General features: G+C 42.1%; 1 long non-coding RNA gene across 1 annotated transcript in view; it reads right to left on the reverse strand.

Annotated features, from left to right (window-relative positions):
- Positions 1-2,993: 2,993 nt before the first annotated feature.
- Positions 2,994-20,785, reverse strand: part of LOC132832702 (uncharacterized) — a 211,185-nt gene continuing 193,393 nt past the window's right edge. Inside the window, exon 4 of the long non-coding RNA XR_009646969.1 lies at positions 2,994-3,466. This is a non-coding gene — a long non-coding RNA (uncharacterized LOC132832702). The remainder of the gene's footprint in view (positions 3,467-20,785) is intronic.

Consider the following 20,785-nt stretch of genomic DNA (forward strand, 5'->3'; position numbering starts at 1 on the left):
AGCACAAAAATGGAACACAACAAAACAATGTAAGTTCAAACAGTGAGCCTGGGAGCAGACACAGGTCACATTTTATTGAAATGACTCATTAACGGGAGAGGGTGATCAAATAGTAGCAGTTCAGAAACAGATAGAAGACAGGATATAGGGCCTAGTTTAACAAAGTCAAGAAATATAATATGAACTGGGAATAACATTATGAGTATGAGTCTATGTGGGCAGTAAGTGTCCACAAACAAACTACAAGACAAGTTCATAAAAAATCCCAAACAACAGGAATTACAAACCTGGAGAAAATTTGGAATATACACAGAGGTGCTAGATAGGAGACAGCCAATCCTTTCACATCGATAGATATGTAGGTGAAAGATACTTTCTGATGAACATGGAGAAAGTGAGGACTGCAGATGCTGGAGATCAGAGCTGAAAATGTGTTGCTGGAAAAGCGCAGCAGGTCAGGCAACCCCCAAGGAGCAGGAGAATCGATGTTTCGGGCATGAGCCCTTCTTCAGGAATCTGAAGAAGGGCTTATGCCCGAAACGTCGATTCCCCTGCTCCTTGGATGCTGCCTGACCTGCTGTGCTTTTCCAGCAACACATTTTTGTTTCTGATGAACATGTAAGGCTTAACTAGACTAAAATAATGGCAAAAGGTTTTAAAGAAAAAATAACATTGCATCCTCAGGAAAACTGATTGTGAAAACTTTCTTGGCTTTGTTATCAACAAATACTTGGCAATGTAGATCAATTTATATTAAAGCTGCATGTTAGCAGGGGAATCAGCTGGAAAGGGAATTCTTTATTCACTCCCATCCACATCAAAGAGGAAGCTAACTTAGTGGACTGTTTGGAAGCAATATAAGTATTTTTACGGCCTAAATAATAGACGCATTAATAATAAACAATAAATAACATTTCACATGCTTGATACTTCTCAACAAGGCCCATCCTATTACAATTGGGCAGTCTCCAGTTCAAAGAAGTCTCTCTCATATTTTATTAGCATCACTGGGGAACATTTTCGGGTACCTTTAGGTTAGATTAGATTCCCTGTGGAAACAGGCCCTTCGGCCCAACAAGTCCACACCGACTGTCCGAAGAGTAATCCACTCCACTCTGACTAATGCACCTAACAACTATGAACAATTTAGCATGGCTAACTCACTTGATCTGCATTTCTTTGAAACCGGAGTAGACGGAGGAAACCCATGCAGACACGGGACAATACAGATTTTTTTTGTGCAAAGACTGTAGGGAATTTGATCCAGATGGGTTTTGACAACAACGGTTAGGGCTTTTTTTTAAATTCCAGATTTTTATGGGATTAGAACTTCACCATCAACTATGGTTGGGTTTGAAGCCAAAGCCACATATTAGCCTGTGACATTTCTACCGCACCACCACATTCCCTTATGGGATAGGAATGTGTACGAATTGTCATTAGTCAGCTTAAAGCAGAATTTAAAATTGAAAGTCATGCTTCAAAAGCTTTTAATTATATAGGAACTGACACAAAACAGAAAATTGAGAATTACTGTGAATGAATGTTAATAGGATCCCATAAATCAGAACACAAATTCTCATAAAAGGAAGGCTCATATAACTAAGGAGGAGTAGATCAATTAAGAGGTTTATGTGGGCAATTAAAATAGCTACTCACACAAACTAGATGCTATGTCTACTCAAGACAATGTACTTTGTCTTAAAACAAATAAAATAAAATTACTACGGGTGATTGGGGAAAAAAGGCCACTATTTTACCCAAATTTTAAGAAAAAAACAGACCACGCTGGGGGCGCTCTTTGACTGAGAAACCGAGGTTCAAGTCCCATCTGCTCCAGAGATGAGTAATGACATCACTGAACAGCTTGATTTAAAATAAAAGCACACTATTGAACTTTCTCTAGCTCCATTTTGATTTAGCCTCCTCCTTCTCTCCCTCTCTCTCCCCTAGACCCTCTTTCGTGGTCTGCAGTGCCCTGAGCAGTTTTTGCATGGAACAAATTAATCAATTGGAAAACATGGGGGATTTACTAACGGTGGATAATAGATGAAAATGGGCAGTAATTTTGAGCTGTGAGAAAGAGTTCACATGAAAAGCGTTCTGGACATGACAAAAAAACAAATGCAACCTATTGAAGGGCTCTTGTGATACCAGTGGCAATGTCAGTATTAGAATAAATTACAGTATTTTTTTATTGTCATGTGTATTCAAGTACAGACGTACAGGAGAACAGTGAAAAGCTTTACAATGTCGGCTCTTATTGTGCATTCTTATGTACACTTACCGAGGTACAAATCTTAGAGTCAAACAAGGAATAAAAAAAGAAAAGTAGCTGCATTACTTTGCAGAAATAATACATAGTTAAAAGGATATTCATTACAGCCATATGAACAAAGTACATACGAGCAAGCTTTGAGAAAATTTGTAGCTCAGGTTTACTTGCTGAGGTGGAAGGTTCATTTTCAGATGTTTCATCACCATACTAGGTAACATCTTCAGTGAGCCACCAGACGAAGCACTGCTGATGATTCCTACTTTCTATTTATATGTTAGGGTTTCTTTCCTGTGATGGTATTTCCTGTGGTGATGTCATTTCTGATGATGATGTGATTTCCTGTTCTTTTCACAGGGGGGTCGTAAATCGGGTCCAAGTCAATGTGTTTGCTGATAGAGTTCTGGTTGGAATGCCATGCTTCTAGGAATTCTCATGTTTGGCTTGTCCTAGGAATGGATGTATTGTCCCAGTCAAAGTTGTGTCCTTCCTCATCTGCAGTTCCAACCAGAACTCCATCAACAAACACATTGACTTGGATCCGATTTACTACTCCCTGAGAAAAAGAACAGGAAATGACATCACCAGAGAAAATGACATCACCACAGGAAATAACATCACCAACTCAAGAAACCCAAACATATAAATCAAAAACAGGAAACACCAGCAGTCCTTCATCTGGAGGCTCACTGAAGATGTTAACTAGTATGGTGACAAGACATCTGAAAATGTACCTTCCAGCTCAGCGAGCAAACCTACATCCTGAACAAAGTACACATAATCATTACATTGCAGCAGCTGAGCTCAGGATCTGACAATCCGTGCCAGACCCCAATCCAACCGCAGCACTGCACCATTCCAAGTCTCCAGCCTGCTTTGCACCAGCTCTCAGCTGGTCCAAGATAAGTTTTCTCTGGAAGTGCTTCCCTGTGCCATTCTCTGCTCCGGAACTCGATTCCCTTCAATAGCCTCCACACAGGTCAGTTTCTCCTTGCTCGTCTCTACTATGAGACACGATCCGTCTCACAAGCCTCCGCTTGACACTGCTTCCCCTCACTGGCCTCCGCTCTGGAAATTGATTCTCCTCGCTGGCCTCCACCCAAGACTGCTTCCTCTCACTGGCCGCCGCTCTGGGATTGCTTCCTCACAGCTCCGGGATTCACCTCCAGAGTTCAGTTCTTCTATACCCCTCTGGGTAAGTCGGAGTCATAAGTTCACAAAAAAGCAGGAAGGAGGGTAAAAAAGAACGAGAAAGAAACAAAAATGAGCAGAGCAGAGAAGTTCCGGATGGAGCATCTTACTCTGCCACCACCTTGTAGAGGAGTTGGGACAAATTATAACTAAGGGGGTAAGACTCTGGATCAAGTCCCATCTCCTCCAAAAACTTAACACACCTGAGTAGGCAGATCAAGTTTTTATATTATCCAGTCAAAGTATACTACTGTTGGAGAAGCTCTAAAAACTAATAAGACATGAATAAAATTAAATTCAGAACAGCATTCATTCAGAATAGGTGACTTAGAAAAAGTGAAATCAGTAACTTTTAGTGATGTCATACGTGCTACTTTTCCAATGATTTTTCGAGAACAGTATGATTAATTCTATTTTGTTGTGAGAAGGAATTACAATGTTGTCCTTAGCTTTGGAATCAAAAGTAATAATAGTGAATATTGAGAAGATTTGTAGCTCAGGTTGAGGTTTTGGATGTAGCTTTGCTCGCTGAGCTTAAAGGCTCATTTCCAGACATTTCATCACCCTACGAGGAAATATCTTCAGTGGGCATCAGGCGAAGCACTGCTGAAAATTCCTGCTTTCTATATTAGATGCTGTTTTAGTGTGTTGGTGGGCTACCAACACACACTGCAGCACAGAGGAACTACGCAGAGCAGAGGTAAACACCTATATCGTGTATTCAAAAAGAATGGGTACCCAATGAACACAGTCTGCCAATTTCTCAGAACAAGCCAAAACAAGCAGACAAAACACGTCCAGAAACCCTAGCCATTCTCCCCTACTCAAAGACATCTCAGAAATGAATACCAGACTACTCAGACCCCTTGGCATCATGGTAGCCCACACATCCACCAACACACTAAAACAGCAGCAAATGAACTTGAAAGACCCTATACAGTAAACAAGCAAAACTAATGTAATTTACAAAATACCGTGCAAAGACTGTAACAAACACTACATTGGACAAACAGGCAGAAAACTAGCCACCAGGATACATGAACACCAACTAGCCATAAAAAGATATGACCCTCTCTCACTAGTATCCTTACATATGGATGAGGAAGGATGCCACTTCGATTGGGACAACACATCCATCCTAGGAAAGCCAAACAAAGACACGCACGAGAATTCCTAGAAGCACAGCATTCCAACTGGAACTCTATCAACAAACACATTGAGTTAGACCCCATCTACCACCTCCTGAGAAAAGGAACAGGAAGTGACTTCACCACAGGAAATTACATCACCAACCCAAAGAAACCCAAACATATACATAGAAAGCAGAATTTTTCATCAGTGCTTCGCCTGATGCCCATTGAAGATGTTACCTCGTAGGGTGATGAAATGTCTGGAAATGAACCTTCAAGGTCAGCGAGCAAACCTACATCCAAAGTAATGAGTATTGGTAGAAGCAATATTCATGGCCATGTATTTTGTATATTTTAAAGGAGTTCCTACATCAAGATCAATTGAAAAAAACATTTATATATAGACTACTATACTGATAATCACTCACTCTGGGATAGTGTCCACTTAGCAGCAACTGTTGTTGAAAAGAGACAAGTGTATGAATTGTCAGAAAGGCAGGAAATTTCAAAAATAAAATGGGCTGATGCAAGTAATCAGCGACTGGGTTGCTTAACAAAAGATGAAATGTCTGTTTGAAAAACTTGTTTAATGAACTCCAGAGGGACACATTGATTAGAATGAATTGTGTTATAATTTGCTACAGAGATGATTGTCTCCAAGACAATCCCTTACAAAGTAGCTATACCCCTTTTACAAAAGAAGATGCTATTAACTTTCTCCTTAACCAGTGAGGTGGGTAATAGATAGTTGGTTACCTTCAATACAGACCTTTTTCTCAATGGTAATTGCTTCTCATCTCTAAGAAGCTTGGTCATATGATACCCACAGTATGCCTTTTTCTACGTTATTTTGAAATAGTAAGCAAAAGGGGTCAGTGCTTGTCTATACCACTTCTACTGACAAAATCAAAACATCCATTGAGGGGCTGCAAAGGAAAAGCTTCTGGATTGTAAAAAGGACTCATTAATCTGTATGTGTGTACCCGACAAGTAAAAACATATGTCTTCAAATGGTGAGACAGAAGACATATTGCAGCAGAACTTCCTCAGAAGATCTTCAAAGGAATTATTAAAGAGAAGGAACTTCATACAACTGCTCAACTACTGGCTAACCAATCAACTGTTCACACAAAGAAACTTCAGACTGCTAAATCTAGTTTTGAACTTTTGGACTCCACTTTAAAAGCCAGGGAATTGATAAATTGATTTCCCTTCATTCATTTGTGTTAAAGTTATGAATAATTGAATCTTTACCCATTTAAATTCTACATCACCTTCTGGTGATGTAGTTAACTTAAACTGACTTCTGGTTTAAGTTAACTCCAACATTGTTGTGACCCTTGCAAAGTCAGAGCACACAATAAAAGTTGGGGGGTTAGGGGGGAGGAGTTGACACAGAACGTGGCACCACTGTTAAAACTTGGTGAAACATTAAATCACAGTCTTGATTATGAATAGGCGAGATGATAGAAGTAAGGAAAGAGGTTTATTTTACAACACAAAATCGATCTATTATTTGGCAATTACTAACCTAAGTATTGTCCAGGTCTTATCACATATGGGCATGGACTGCTTTAGTGTCTGTGGAGTCATGAACCATGTTGAACATTGTGCAAGCAGCAACCAACATCTCCATTTCTGCCATTAAGATAGCAGGTCAGTCATACAAAACAGCAAGATGTTTACTATCCTGAGGAACCTATGTCATTAAACTGGTGTGGTGTTGGGTTTCTGAGCTCAGGCTCATAGAACAAAGAACAAAGAAAATTTACAACCCAGGAACAGGGCCTTCAGCCCTCCAAGCCTGAGTCAATCGAAATCTACTGTCTAAACCTGTCGCCTAATTCCTAACCATCTGTATCCCTCTTCTCCGCATCTACTCATGCAGCTGTCCAGACGCATCTTAAATAAATCTGCTGTGCCTGTCTCTACCATCTCTGCTGGCAATGCATTCCAGGCACTCACCACCCTCCGTGTGAAGTACTTGCTGCGTGTATCCCCCTTAAAATTTTCATCTTTCACCTTGAAAGTGTGACCTCTCGTTATTGAATCCTTCAACCTGGAAAAAAGCTTGTGTCTATTCACCCTGTCTATACCCTTCATGATTTTGTAAACCTCATTCAGGTCCCCCCTCAATCTCCTTTTTTCAAATGAAAATAAACTCAACATCCTCTCTTCATAGCTAGCACCTTCCATACCAGGTAACATCCTCATTAACCTTCTCTGCACCCTCTCCAAAGCGTCCACATCCTTTTGGTAATGTGATGACCAGAACTGTACATAATATTCTAAATGCAGCTGAACCAATGTCTTGTACAATTTTAACATGACTTGCCAGCTCTTATACTTAATTCCCCGTCCAATGAAGACAAGCATACTATATGCCTTCTTAACCAGTCTATCTACCTGTGCAGCAACCTTCAGGGTACAATGGACCTGCACTCCCAGATATCCCTGCCCATCAAATTTTCCTAAGGCTCTTCCGTTCATTGTATAATTCACTCTAGAATTAGACTTGCCTAAATGCATCACCTCACATTTATCTGGATTGAACTCCATCTGCCACTTTTCCACCCAACTCTCCAGTATATCTTTATCCTCCTGTATTCTTTGACAGTCTGTTATGCTTTCTGCTACTCTACCAATCTTCGTGTCATCTGCAAATTTGCTGATCATACCAACAGTGCCCTCTTTCAGATCATTTATGTATATCACAAACAACAGTGTTCCCAGCACTGATCCCTGTGGAACACCACTGGTCACCTTTCTCCATTTTGAGAAACTCCCTTCAACTACTACTCTCTGTCTCCTGTTGCTCAACCAGTTGTTTATCCACCTAGCCAGAACATCCTGCACACCATGTGACTTCACTTTCTCTATTAGTTTACCATGGGGAATTTGATCAAATGCCTTACTAAAGTCCAGGTATATGACATTAACAGCCCTTCCTTCATCTATCAACTTGGTCACTTAAGTTGGTTAGACATGATATCCCCCTGCAGAAAACCATGTTGCCTATCACTGATAAGCCCATTCTTTTCTAAATATTGTTGGGATCCATTATTAAGGTTAGGTAGTGTAAGAAACTTTATTGTTAGGTAGTGCTCACGTAAGGTAGTATTAGCAAGTCTGGAACTTGTTAGCTTCACTAGACAACAGTAAGCCATTATGTTACACTAAGAACAGACTGAAAAGCTGATGGCATAGCCTGAAGAGGCCCCAGGGAGGGTGAGAGATAACAGGACATTGGAGCCGTGTCTAAACGCACGTAGCTCAAACTGAGGTAATAGAACGTTATCAGGTGAGAGCCAATGACACACGAAAATTCTGCATTTTACCAAATAAGGATGTAACTCTGGAATGTGAGAGAACAAAAGGATAGACAAATTAAAAAAATAGTCAGAAAGCGCCTTCTCCAGTGAGCTAGACACCTCACTGTACTGTGTACGATTCTCTCTCATTAAACCTGTTTATACTTTTAATCAGACCCGGTGTCTCTCTCCTCCAAACGAACACGGGGACAGAGGATCTGTCCCAACAATATAAATAGATCCTATCCCTCAGTTCCTTCTCCAGCAACTTTCCCACGACTGACATCAGGCTCATTGGTCTGTAGTTACCCAGAAAACCCCTACTACCCTTCTTGTACAGGGGGACAACATGAGCAACCCTCCAGTCCTTCGGCATCTCACCTGTGTTTAAGATTGCCACAAAGATATCTGTCAGGGCCCCAGCTATTTCCTCTCTCACCTCCCTCAGCAATCTGGGATTGATCCCATCAGGTCCCGGGGATTTGTCCACCTTAATAACCTTCAGCCTCATCCGCTTTTCTTTCCTTTCTTTCCTTTTTCTTTCCTTTTATCTTTTATTTCTTCTCTTTTCTTTTATTTTCCTTTTCTTAACTCTTGTCCTGAACTCAGATGGCATTAACAGAAGCGAGGGATCCTAACATAGACTCATGGCAGCAGCGAGTTAGCCAGCGTGGATCTCATGGAAACAGAAAGTGGGCCCACCACAGGCATGTCTTGCTGCTGGGCCCACTTCATTGACATCAATGTGATTCCCTTCTGCCACTGCTTCACCACAACCAGCACGTTGTCATTGGTTGGGTCCAGTGGTGGTTGTGATGAAGCAGTGGCAGAAGGGAAAACAGTGATGTCAATGAAGTGGGCCCAGCAGCAAGGCATGTTACCCTAATGTTGGTGGCGGCAAAGTGGTGGTGATGGAGAATTGACTCAGCAGGGATTGAGTTCCGGAACCGCAATATCATGCTGCAACTGTACAAAACACTAGAGCGGCCACACTTGGAATATTGTGTACAGTTCTGGTCGCCCCATTACAGGAAGGATGTGGAAGCAGAGGAGATTTTCCAGGATGTTGCCTGGTCTGGAGGGAAAGTCTTATGAGGAAAGGCTGAGAGACTTGGGTCTGTTCTCATTGGAAAGAAGAAGGCTAAGGGGGGATTTGATAGAGACATACAAGATGATCAGGGATTAGACAGGGTAGGCAGTGAAAGACTTTTTCCTAGGATGATGACGTCAGCTTGTACAAGAGGGCATAACTACAAATTGAGGGGTGATAGATTAAAAACAGAGGTCAGAGGCAAGTTCTTTATGCTGAGAGTGGTAAGGGCATGGAATGTCCTACCTGCTAAGGTAGTCAACTCAGCCACATTTGGGAGATTTAAACAGTCCTTAGATAAACACATGGATGATTTTGGGATAGTGTAGGGAGACGAACTGAGAATAATTCATAGGCCAGCACAACATCGAGGGCCAAAGGGTCTGTTCTGCGCTGTATTGTTCTATGTTCTATATTCAATGAAAGATGGCACTTGAAAAACAGCAACTTCAACTTTGATTCACATTGGTGTAGACTGATGGACACTACTTAGGCTGTACGTTTCATTTTTCTTCTTATTTTTAAACAATTCTAAATGGCGCTGGATCATGGCGACAGCGGAAAAGCTTTTCACTGTTATTTACTGTTTTCTCACTGTAAATACACATGACAATTGACAAAAATCATTCAACCCCTGCAAGGATGAGCTGCAACCAAGATGATTGACATCCAAAAACTGCAATCATCTTCTTTAGATCTAATCTTCTAATGATCCAAGCTGACGGTAACTGTACAAGACAGTTTCCAGAGTGAAACCTGACTTGATAGACCATGACCATTATTTTTCAATTATTTTACAAAGGAGTTCAGTCTCTTGAGATGTGAGGTGCATGACATATTTTTAATATCATTCATTTTAGCGTTTCTATTTTGAACAAGTTGAACATGGGTGGTTAAAAAATATATGCAAGTCTTCCGGGAATATTGTGAGCTCTTCTTTGTACTTGGCTTCTGGGAAATACCCATATTGTGGAAATCTTTCTGGTTTCAGTTTTCAGATATCTTGATGGAAGTGAGATGTGCAAAACAATTTCTCCTGAAGAAGCCAATCTAGAACGTGACTGGTGAAGAGTTTGGTTTGAAAGTTCCAGATGAGAAGTAATGCTTAGAACCTTGAGGTTATACTTGAAGCTGCGAATATCTAAGATCAGTTACCTGGGCACTCAAGGAAGAAACTGTCAAGTTTTCAAGAATGGGAATTAAAAGCAACAGTTAAAGTACCTGTAGACGTGACAGAGAAGAGAATTCTGTCTGTTTCTTGAATACAATAAAGGAGTGCTATTGGAATAGATAGAGTATTGTATTTTGCCATGTATTTTGAAATCTTCAAAATTGTGTTGAATTTATCTTATTTTATTTTGTGTAATAAACTTCTATTTTATTGTTAAATCCAAAACTGCAACATTCTTTGGTTGTGTTTCAGTGAAAGGAGAACCCCTCTGGTTCTCACCTTTCACCCCACTAATCTCCAGATAAAGAGCATTATCCTCCGCCATTTCTGCCACCTATAAGCAGACCCTTCCACCACAGATAAAATTCTCTCCCCACCTTATCAGCATTCCACAGAGACCATTCCCTCCACAACTTCCTCGATAGGTCCATGCCTCCCACCAACCCACCCGCCACTCCCGGCACCTTCCCTTGTTGCAACAAGAGGTGTAAAACCTGCGCCCCACACCTCCCCTCTCATCTCTGTCCAAGGCCCCAAAGGATCCTTCCACACCTGGCAGAAACTTTCCTGCAAATCTAAACATTTTATCTACTGTCAATGTGGTCTCTTCTAGATTGGGGAGACAGGATGCCAACTTACGGAATATTTCAGATAATATCTCTGGGACACACGCACCAAACAACTCCACCGTGCTGTGGCCAACCACTTCAACTCCCCCTTCCACTCCGCCAAGGACATTCAAGCCCTGGGCCTCATCCACTGCCAAATCCAACCCATCCGATGCCTGGAAGAAGAACGCCTCATCTTCTGCCTTGGGGCCCTCCAACCAAATGGCATAAACATCAATTTCACCAGTTTCCTCATCTCCCCTATTCCCACCTCATCCCAGATCCAAGCTTTCAACTCGGCAACACCCTATTGAACCACCCTCCCCTTCGAGCTATCATCATCATCTTTTCACTTGTATCTACCTATCGCCTTCCCAGTTACCTTCCCCCAGCCCTACCCTCGACCTCCTATTTATCTCTCAGCCCCCTTCTCAGTCCCCGAAATTCATGATGAAGGGCTTCTGCCCAAAATGTTGATTCGCCTGCTCCTCGGATGCTTTCTGATCAGCAGTGCATTTCCAGCTCCACACTTTTCAAATGCATTTCAGTGAAAGACCACCTTGTTAAATTAAAATAAGATATGATATATCAAGCCATACTTGTATGAGATCCGACTTGTTTAATAACATCAGTAAGCACGTGCCCTTTTTACAAAATAACCCAAAATACACAAAAGAAAAACACAGATTATAATACGCTGGCCAAGAAACATGTGAAAGATCTGATAACAAACATCAGAAGGAAGAATGTATACTCCTTATCCAAGCAGCACCCTTACAGACACTCAAGGTTCAGTGAAGTTTATTATCACACGAAAACTTCTTGATCAAATCATATGATTGAAATTGGTTTCTTTTCAGCAAAATTCTGTGCATTCACACAACGCTATATTCTTTAGTTGGACTATAACCTGGTGTTGTGTGATTTTTAACTTTGTCCTCCCCAGTCCGGCACCTCCACATCATAAATAGTTTGGTTTATTCTACTTTATCTTCACTTCCTTTGCACAATTAAAATCAAATCTGTAGCGTGGTGCGTGGGAATTTTGGTTAATCATTGTCTAGTTTAAACCAAAACGAAAAAGTCAAAATAGGATCTACTAAGCTAGACTTCCGTTTGAGTGTGACATGCTCAATAATATCTTAAACTGAAATCACAAAAGCACCTTGTATCTCTCTCTGAGCTGCAAACTCAAGTTATCAAATACATGCACAATTACTTCCCCTTTGTGGCTTGCTGGTCATTTAGCTGAAAACGTATGACTTCTTGTAAATGATGTTTTGAACTCAACATTCAAAATTAATTTCTGACTTCTTTTCAAAAAACATAAGATTTTCACAGAACTGAGAAACAACAACCCATTCTCCTTCACCTCAGAAACCAAGCACTCAAAGGAGAACAACATATTGTGAACATTCATAACGGTACAACTTGTTTTATACACTGTATGTATTTAAGTAGAAGACCGCTCCTTTCTCATAGTTGTCTCCTCATCTGTTATGCTTGAAGTTATATTTCTGAACCTTTCCACACTCTTTGTTCTTTTACTTGTTCTGTTAACTTTAATAACCTCTGCTGAGCCCTCCCTCAGTTTAAGTTTTTCCACAATCTTCCATGCAGTTGAAACCCTGCTCTTCCCCATTTAGTTTAAAGCCCCATCCATAGCCCTAGTTATGCGAGTTGCCAGGACTCTGGACCTAACATGATTCACGTGGAGCCCACCACATTGGAATAGTTCCCACATTCCCCAGTGTCTTGGAATTCCACAAAGCCAGTTAATTGGATTCAAAATTGGCTCAATGGTACGAAGCAGAGGGCAATGGTTGAAGGTTGCTCCTCAGCCTGGAGGCCTGTGCCTAGTGGTGTGCCAGAGGAATGAGCGTTGGGACCTTTGTTATTTGTTATTTACATAAATGATCTGGATGTGAATATACAAGACATAATTACTAAGTTTGCAGATGATACAAAATTAAGAGGTATCGTTGATAGTGAGAAGGATTTTGATCAGATGGGGAAGTGGACTGAGAATTGGCAAATGCAATTCAATATAGATAAGTGTGAGGTGTTGCACTTTGAAAAGTCAAGCCAAGGGACGTCTTGTACAGTAAATAGTAAAATCCTGAGGAGTGTTGTGGAACAGAGGGGCCTAGGAGTACAAGCATATAGTTTGTTGAAAGCAGCGTCATTGATGGATATGGTGGTGAAGAGGGCATTTAGCATGCTGGCCTTCATCTGTTTAGGCATTAAGTGCAGGACTAGGTATGTTACGTTACAGTTGTATAATTCATTGGTGGGGCTGCATTTGGAGTATTGTGTACAGTTTTGGTCACCCTGTTATAGGAAAGACAGTTAAACTGGGAAGAGTGCAAAGAAGATGTTGCCAGGACGAGATATGGGAAGAGGTTGGCCAGGGTAGAACCTTATTCCTCAGAACACAGGGGAATTACAGGTGACCTTATTGAAGTGTATAAGATCATGAGGGGCATAGATAGAATGAATGCATTTTCCCAGGGATGGGGAATTGAAAACAAGAAGACATAGGTTTAGGGTGAGTGGGGAAGGATTTAGGAAGGATCTGAGGGACAACCACTTCACGCAGAGAGCGATGTGTATTTGGAATGGTTTGCCAGAGAAAGTGGTTGAGGCAGGTACAATAAATAGCAACATCTAAAAAACATTTGGATAGGTACATGGACATGAAGGATTTAGAGGGATATGAACCAAATGCAGGCAATCCGGACTACCTGAGTGGGTACCATGGTCAGCATGGGCCAGTTTCAGCGAAGAGCCTGCTTCCATGCTGTATTACTCTATGACTCTACTGATGTTAATGCCCCATGAATTTGAACCCATTTCTCCAACACCAATCTTTTAGCCATGTATTTAGCTCTTTAACCATGTTGCTCCTGCCAAGTTGCTTGTGGCTCGGGTAGTAATTAGAGATTATTACCTTTTTGGTTCTAATTTTTAATTTAGCTCTGAGCTGCTCATATTCCCTCAGCAGAACCTGCTTCCTCATTCCACCTGTATCAACAGTATTTATTTGGACCACATCAATTGGATCTTTCCACTTCCCCTTCCCATCCAAGTTCCTCTGCAGTCCAATTATATTTTCTGAATGTGGGCACCAGACCTTCAGGACTCTCGATCTTTGCCAAAGAGCAATGGCTTGACTCCACTATCACCAATTAATTCTACATTTCTCTTTTCTCTCTCCAATCTTGAATGGCTTTCTGGGCCATGGTACTATAGTCAGTATGCTCATCCTCCCTATTACCCATACTCCCATCCATACAGCAAGAATCTCAAACCTGTTTGATAAGCTCAGGGATAAGATTCCTTCAGCACCACCTCCTGGATTCTTTTACCTGCCTCAATCATAGTCACACCCTCCTATCCCTGACCAAATACGATGTAGTTAATTGAATGGGTTGTTCGAAGCTCAAACTCTAGCTCATCAACTCATAGATCACCTACAGTGTCGAAGCAGACCAGTCAACCAATCAGGTCCATACCAACTCTCCAAATAGCATCCCACGCAGGAACACCCCTAGCCAATAACCCTATATTTCCCATGGCTAATCCACCTAACCTGCACATTTTTGGACTTTGGGAGGAAACCCAACACAGACACGGGAGAATGTGCAAACTTTAGACAGTTGCCTGAGGCTGGAATCGAACCCAGGTCCCGGTGCTTTGAAGCAGCAGTGAGCTACTGTGGCACCCCCAACTCTGAGCCAGAACTCCTCAAACAACAACACCTGCTCCAGATGTGGTTACCATGAACCACAGTGGGGTCCACCAGCTTCTGCATCACGTAGGTCCAACACTTTGCCTAGCCCTGCAACTGTTTTATTTAGTTCTTAATTTGATTTTTCCTACTTGTCTTTTACTTTGTCTATACATACTTCCCCATTTACCTTCAATTTGAAAGCAATCTGTAATAAATAGTCAAATTAATAGCTATTACCGACTAATGAACTTACGGTCTTCCTATGATGTCACTCTTTTGCGCTGGGGCCCTAATCCTGGGCTTCAATTTATCATGGTTAAAAAATAACCTTTCAAATTACGAACTAAAAACAACAAGCATAAAATACCTTTTTCCCTCTGCACTGAACTCCAACGGTGCTTCCAAATTCCACACTGGCCTTCATCAGTCAGGGCAATGAGTATAGAATTTGGGAAGTTATATTGCAGTTGTACAGGACATTGGTCAGGCCGTACTTGGAGTATAGTGTTCAGTTTTGGTCACCTTGCTTTATGAAGGATGTTATCAAATGGGAAAGAGTGCAGAAGAAATTTACAAGGATATCGCCAGGACTCCAGTGTCTGAATTATAGGAAGAGGTTGGACAAGCGAGGACTTTTTCTTTTGCGTGTAGGAGACTGAGGGTGAAATTTTATAAAAGTGTATAAGAAAATTATAGGATTAATGCACTCAGTCTTCTTCCCAGAGTTGGGAAATTGAAGATGAGATGGAATTAGTTTAAAGTTAGAGGGGATGGATCAATACTTGGCACTACAATGTTGTGGCAATAACGGAGACATGGGTTTCACTGGAGCAGGATTGACTGGCAAGAGAAGTCATAGTTTGAAGATATTAGGAGGAAGGTATAAAGGAAACGTCAGAGGTAGGTTTTTTACACAGAGAGTTGTGAATGCATGGAATGCGTTACCAGCGGTGGTGGTGGAAGCAGAGTCACTGGGGACATTTAAGCGACTGCTGGACATGCACATGGATAGCAGTGAATGAGGGGTGCGTAGGTTATTACTATATTTTACATTAGGATTAAATCTAGGCACAACATTGTCGGCCAAAGGGCCTGTTCTGTGCTGTACTTTTCTATGTTCTAATAAATGGGAACCTGAACAGCAATTTTCTTACACAGATGGTGGTATGTATATGAAATGAGCTGCCAGCGGAAGTGGTTGAAGCTGGTACATTAACAACATTTAAAAGGCATTTGGACAACTACATGAATAGGAAAGGTTTAGAAGGATATGGGCCAAGTGCAGACAAATGGAGTTGACGTTGATGAACACTTTGGCCGGCATGGACCAGTCTGGGCTGAATGGCCTGTCTGCTGTAGGACTCGACGACTATGATCTTAGCAAGTCACTCAGTTCAAGGGTAATTATGATTGGGTAACAAATTCTGGCCTTATGAGTTACATTGACATCCCAAGAAAGAATAAAGAAAAGCAACTGTAACTAACTGCTTATTATGCTTCTTTATCTGAGCTCTGAGATGGAGAAGGATCTGGTTGCCTTGGTGCAAAAAACACAAATGTTTAGTCTGCATGTAAATAAGAATGTTAATGGAATGTTATAATTCAAGGCCCCAAGGGATCCTTCCATATCCGCCACAAATTCACCTGCACCTCCACACACATCATCTATTGCATCCGCTGCACCCGATGTGGCCTTCTCTATATTGGGGAGACGGGCCACCTACTTGCAGAACATTTCAGGGAACACCTCTGGGATGCCCGGACCAACCAACCCAACCACCCCGTGGCTCAACACTTTAACTCCCCCTCCCACTCCACCAAGGACATGCAGGTCCTTGGACTCCTCCATCGCCAGAACATAACAACACGACGGTTGGAGGAAGAGCGCCTCATCTTCCGCCTGGGAACCTTCCAACCACAAGGGATGAACTCAGATTTCTCCAGTTTCCTCATTTCCCCTCCCCCCACCTTGTCTCAGTCGATCCCTCGAACTCAGCACCGCCCACCTAACCTGCAATCTTCTTCCTGACCTCTCCGCCCCCATCCCACTTCGGCCTATCACCCTCACCTTGACCTTCTTCCACCTATCACATCTTCATCGCCCCTCCCCCAAGTCCCTCCTCCCTACCTTTTATCTTAGCCTGCTGGACACACTTTCCTCATTCGTGATGAAGGGCTTATGCCCGAAACGTCGAATTTCCTGTTCCTTAGATGCTGCCTGACCTGCTGCGCTTTAACCAGCAACACATTTTCAGCACTGTTATAATTGTTTGCAAACTGAATTGAATATACATGTTTGTGAAGTTAATTTTCAGTTCTATAGGGTATTGGTGAGCCCACATGTGGAGTATTGTGTGCAATACTGGTTACCTTACAGAAGAAAGTATCTAAATGGGTTGGAAGTAGATCAGAGTAGATCTACTAGACTGATAACTGTAATGAGCGGATTTGCCTTAATAGGAATGATTGGACAGGCTAAGCTTACAACCGCTGGTGTTTCTCCTGAGGTGAAAAAGACAACTTGAATGAAACATCCAGGATCCTGAAAGTTAGACATAAAGAGAATGAATTATCTTGTGGGAGAATCTAGAACTAGGACCGACTGTTCAAAAATAAGTGAACATTCATTTAAAACAGAGTGACTTTTTGTGCGGCTTTGGAACTTTCACTGAAAGGGTTGTGGAAGCAGAGACCTTTATTATTTATAAGGCAAGATAGATTATTTGTGAAGTGAGAGAGAGAAGGAGTAAGTGGGTTTGTGGATGTGAGTTCAGTCAACATCATATGAAATAGAGGATCTGGCTCAAGTGACTGAATGGCCCATTTCAGTTCCTGTTTGTCTGTTTTAAGAGCATAAGACAAAGGAGCAGAAATGAGGCCATTCAGCCCACCGAGTATGCTCCACCATTCAATATGGCTGATAGGTTTCTTAACCACGTTCTCCCGTTTTCTCCCCATAACCCTTGATCCCCTCGACACTCAAGAACTGACCTATCAAGTTTTAAATGTACTCAATGGCCTGGCCTCCACAGCCTTCTGTGGCAATGAATTCCATTGATTCACTACTCTCTGGCTCAAAAAGTTCTCCTTATCTCCATTCTTTACTCTAAGGCTGTGCCCTTGAGTCCCAGTCTCTCCTACCAATGGAAGTATCTTCCCAACATTGACCCTATCTCGGCCATTCAGTATTCTGTATGTTTCAATTAGATACCCCTCCTCATCCTTCTAAACTCCATGGAGTATAGACCCAGAGTCCTCAAACATTCCCCATATGTTAAGCTTTTCATTCCTGGGACTATTCTCGTGAATCTCCTCTGAACACACTCCAGGGCCAATACATCCTTCCTGCAATTTGAGGCCCAAACCAAATGTGGTCTGACCAGAGCCTTGTAGAGGCTTAGAAGTACATCCCTATTTTTATATTCAAGTCTCTCAAAATAAATGCCTTTGTTGCATTTGCCTTCCTATTGACTCAACCTGCAAATTTACTTTGAGAAAATCCTGGACTAGAACTCCCAAGTCTCTGCATTTCGGAATTCTAAATTTTTTCACCATTTAAAAAATAGTCCATACATCTATTCTTCCTATGAAAGTGCATGCCCTCACACTTTCCCGTCCTGTATTCCATCTGACACTTCTTTGCCACTCTCCTAACCTGGCCAAATCCTTCTGCAGCCTCTCCAGCTCCTAAATACTGCCTGTCTCACTACCTACTTTCGTATCCTCTGAAAACTTAGCCAGAATGCCCTCAGTTCCTTCATCAAGATTATTAATGTACAAAGTGAAAAGTTGTAGTCCCAACACTGAGCCTTGTGGAACACCACTGCCATCCTGACAAGCACCCTTTTATCCCCATTCTCTGATTTCTTCCAGACAGCCAAGCTTCTATCCATGTGAGCACCTTGTAGTGGTTCTCTTCGCCAAGCTGGAAGTTTTGGTTGCAAACGTTTCGTCCCCTGGCTAGGAGACATCATCAGTGCTCTGGAGCCTCCTGCGAGGCGCTTCTTTGATGTTTCTTCCGGCATTAATATTGGTCTGTCCTTGCCGCTTCCGGGTGTCAGTTTCAGCTGTCCGCTGTAGTGGTTGGTATATTGGGTCCAGGTCGATGTGTCTGTTGATGGAGTTTGTGGGTGAATGCCATGCCTCTAGGAATTCCCTGGCTGTTCTCTGTCTGGCTTGCCCTATGATAGTAGTGTTTTCCCAGTCGAATTCATGTTGCTTGCTGTCTGAGTGTGTGGCTACTAGGGATAGCTGGTCGTGTCGTTTCGTGGCTAGTTGGTGTTCATGTATGCGGATTGTTAGCTGTCTTCCTGTTTGTCCTATATAGTGTTTTGTGCAGTCCTTGCATGGTATTTTATAAACTACATTAGTTTTGCTCATGTTGGGTATTGGCTCCTTTGTTCTAGTAAGTTGTTGTCTGAGCGTGGCTGTTGGTTTGTGTGCCGTTATGAGTCCTAGGGGTCGCAGTAGTCTGGCTGTCAGTTCTGAAATGCTCCTGATGTATGGTAGTGTGGCTAGTCCTTTTGGTTGTGGCATGTCCTCGTTCCGTGGTCTATCTCTTAGGCATCTGTTGATAAAGTTGCGCGGGTATCCGTTTTTGGCGAATACCTTGTATAGGTGTTCCTCTTCCTCTTTTCGCAGTTCTGGTGTACTGCAGTGTGTTGTAGCTCTTTTGAATAGTGTCCTGATGCAGCTTCGTTTGTGTGTGTTGGGGTGGTTACTTTCATAGTTTAGGACTTGGTCTGTGTGTGTTGTTTTCCTGTGTACCCTTGTGATGAATTCTCCGTTCTGTGTTCTCTGTACTATCACGTCTAGGAATGGGAGTTGGCTATCCTTTTTTACTTCTCTCGTGAATCGGATGCCTGTGAGTGTGGCGTTGATGATCCGGTGTGTTTTTTCTATTTCCGTGTTTTTGATGATTACGAAAGTGTCATCGACATATCTGACCCAGAGTTTGGGTTGAATTTGTGGTACGGCTGTTTGTTCTAACCTTTCCATAACTGCCTCTGCTATGAGTCCCGAGATTGGTGATCCCATGGGTGTTCCGTTGATTTGTTCGTATATCTGATTGTTGAATGTAAAGTGTGTAGTGAGGCATAAGTCCAGTAGTTTAAGTATGCCGTCTTTGTTGATAGGTTCCGCCTCCTGGTTTTTGTTATGTATGTCCAGTAGGTTGGCTGTTGTTTCTCTGGCTAGGGTTTTGTCAATCGAAGTGAACGGTGCCGTCACGTCGAATGATACCATGGTTTCTTCTTTGTCTATGGTCCGCTTTGGTTATCTGTCCATTTTTTCGTAGATTCCTTAGAGTGTTATTTATTCTATTGGTGAGTTGTGGTGTGGGGTCCGAATCCTTCATTTGGTAAGTGTTGGTATCTGCTAGTAGGTGTTGTGCTTTTTTGATGTAGTCTGATTTATCTAGGATGACAGTCATTCTGCCTTTATCTGCTGGTAGTATGATTATGTTCTTATCATTTCTTAGTGCTTTCAGTGCTTCCCTCTCCTTGGTGTTGAGGTTATGTGTTTGTCTTTTTCTTATCATCTTAGGTACGACCGTTTGTCTCACTGTTTGTTGTGTCTCTTCAGTCAGTCCATTGTTCCTGAGTGTGCATTCCAGTGCTGCTAGGAAGTCTGCTGTCTTGGCGTCCCTGTGGTTGTAGTTGAGTCCCTTGGACAGTATAGTTCTTTCCATGTCTGTGAGCTGTCTGTGGGAGGGGTTTTTAACCCAGGTGTGTGTTGTAGTGTCCTCTTTTTTGTGTGTTAGTTTGGCCAGTTTTTCTTTTAGTGCCGTTTTTTTGCAATGTGTTGTCCTGTTCTGTCCTATAGTGACAGCCTGTTCTATGGTCCGGGTCCATTCATGATTAGCGGTCTTTGAAATTAACGACTTTTGGCATGCAATTTCTTGTTTGTATTTGTGCAGTCGGTTGTGAGCGTCTGTGATCATTACCTGGATCATCCTGAGTCCGTTCTGCTTGGCTGTTTCCCTGTGTTGGGATCCATTATTAAGGTTAGGCAGTGTAAGAAACTTTATTGTTAGGTAGTGCTCACGTAAGGTAGTATTAGCAAGTCTGGAACTTGTTAGCTTCACTAGACAACAGTAAGCCATTATGTTACACTAAGAACAGACTGAAAAGCTGATGGCATGAAGAGGCCCCAGGGAGGGTGAACAGATAACAGGACATTGAAACCGTGTTAGATTGCACGTAGCTCATACTGAGGTAACAGAATGTTATCAGCTTTGGGACCAATCCCATAAGAGTATACCGTATCCTACCAAAT

Source organism: Hemiscyllium ocellatum, chromosome 35 (assembly GCF_020745735.1).
Source record: "Hemiscyllium ocellatum isolate sHemOce1 chromosome 35, sHemOce1.pat.X.cur, whole genome shotgun sequence".
Taxonomy (NCBI): Eukaryota; Metazoa; Chordata; class Chondrichthyes; order Orectolobiformes; family Hemiscylliidae; genus Hemiscyllium; species Hemiscyllium ocellatum.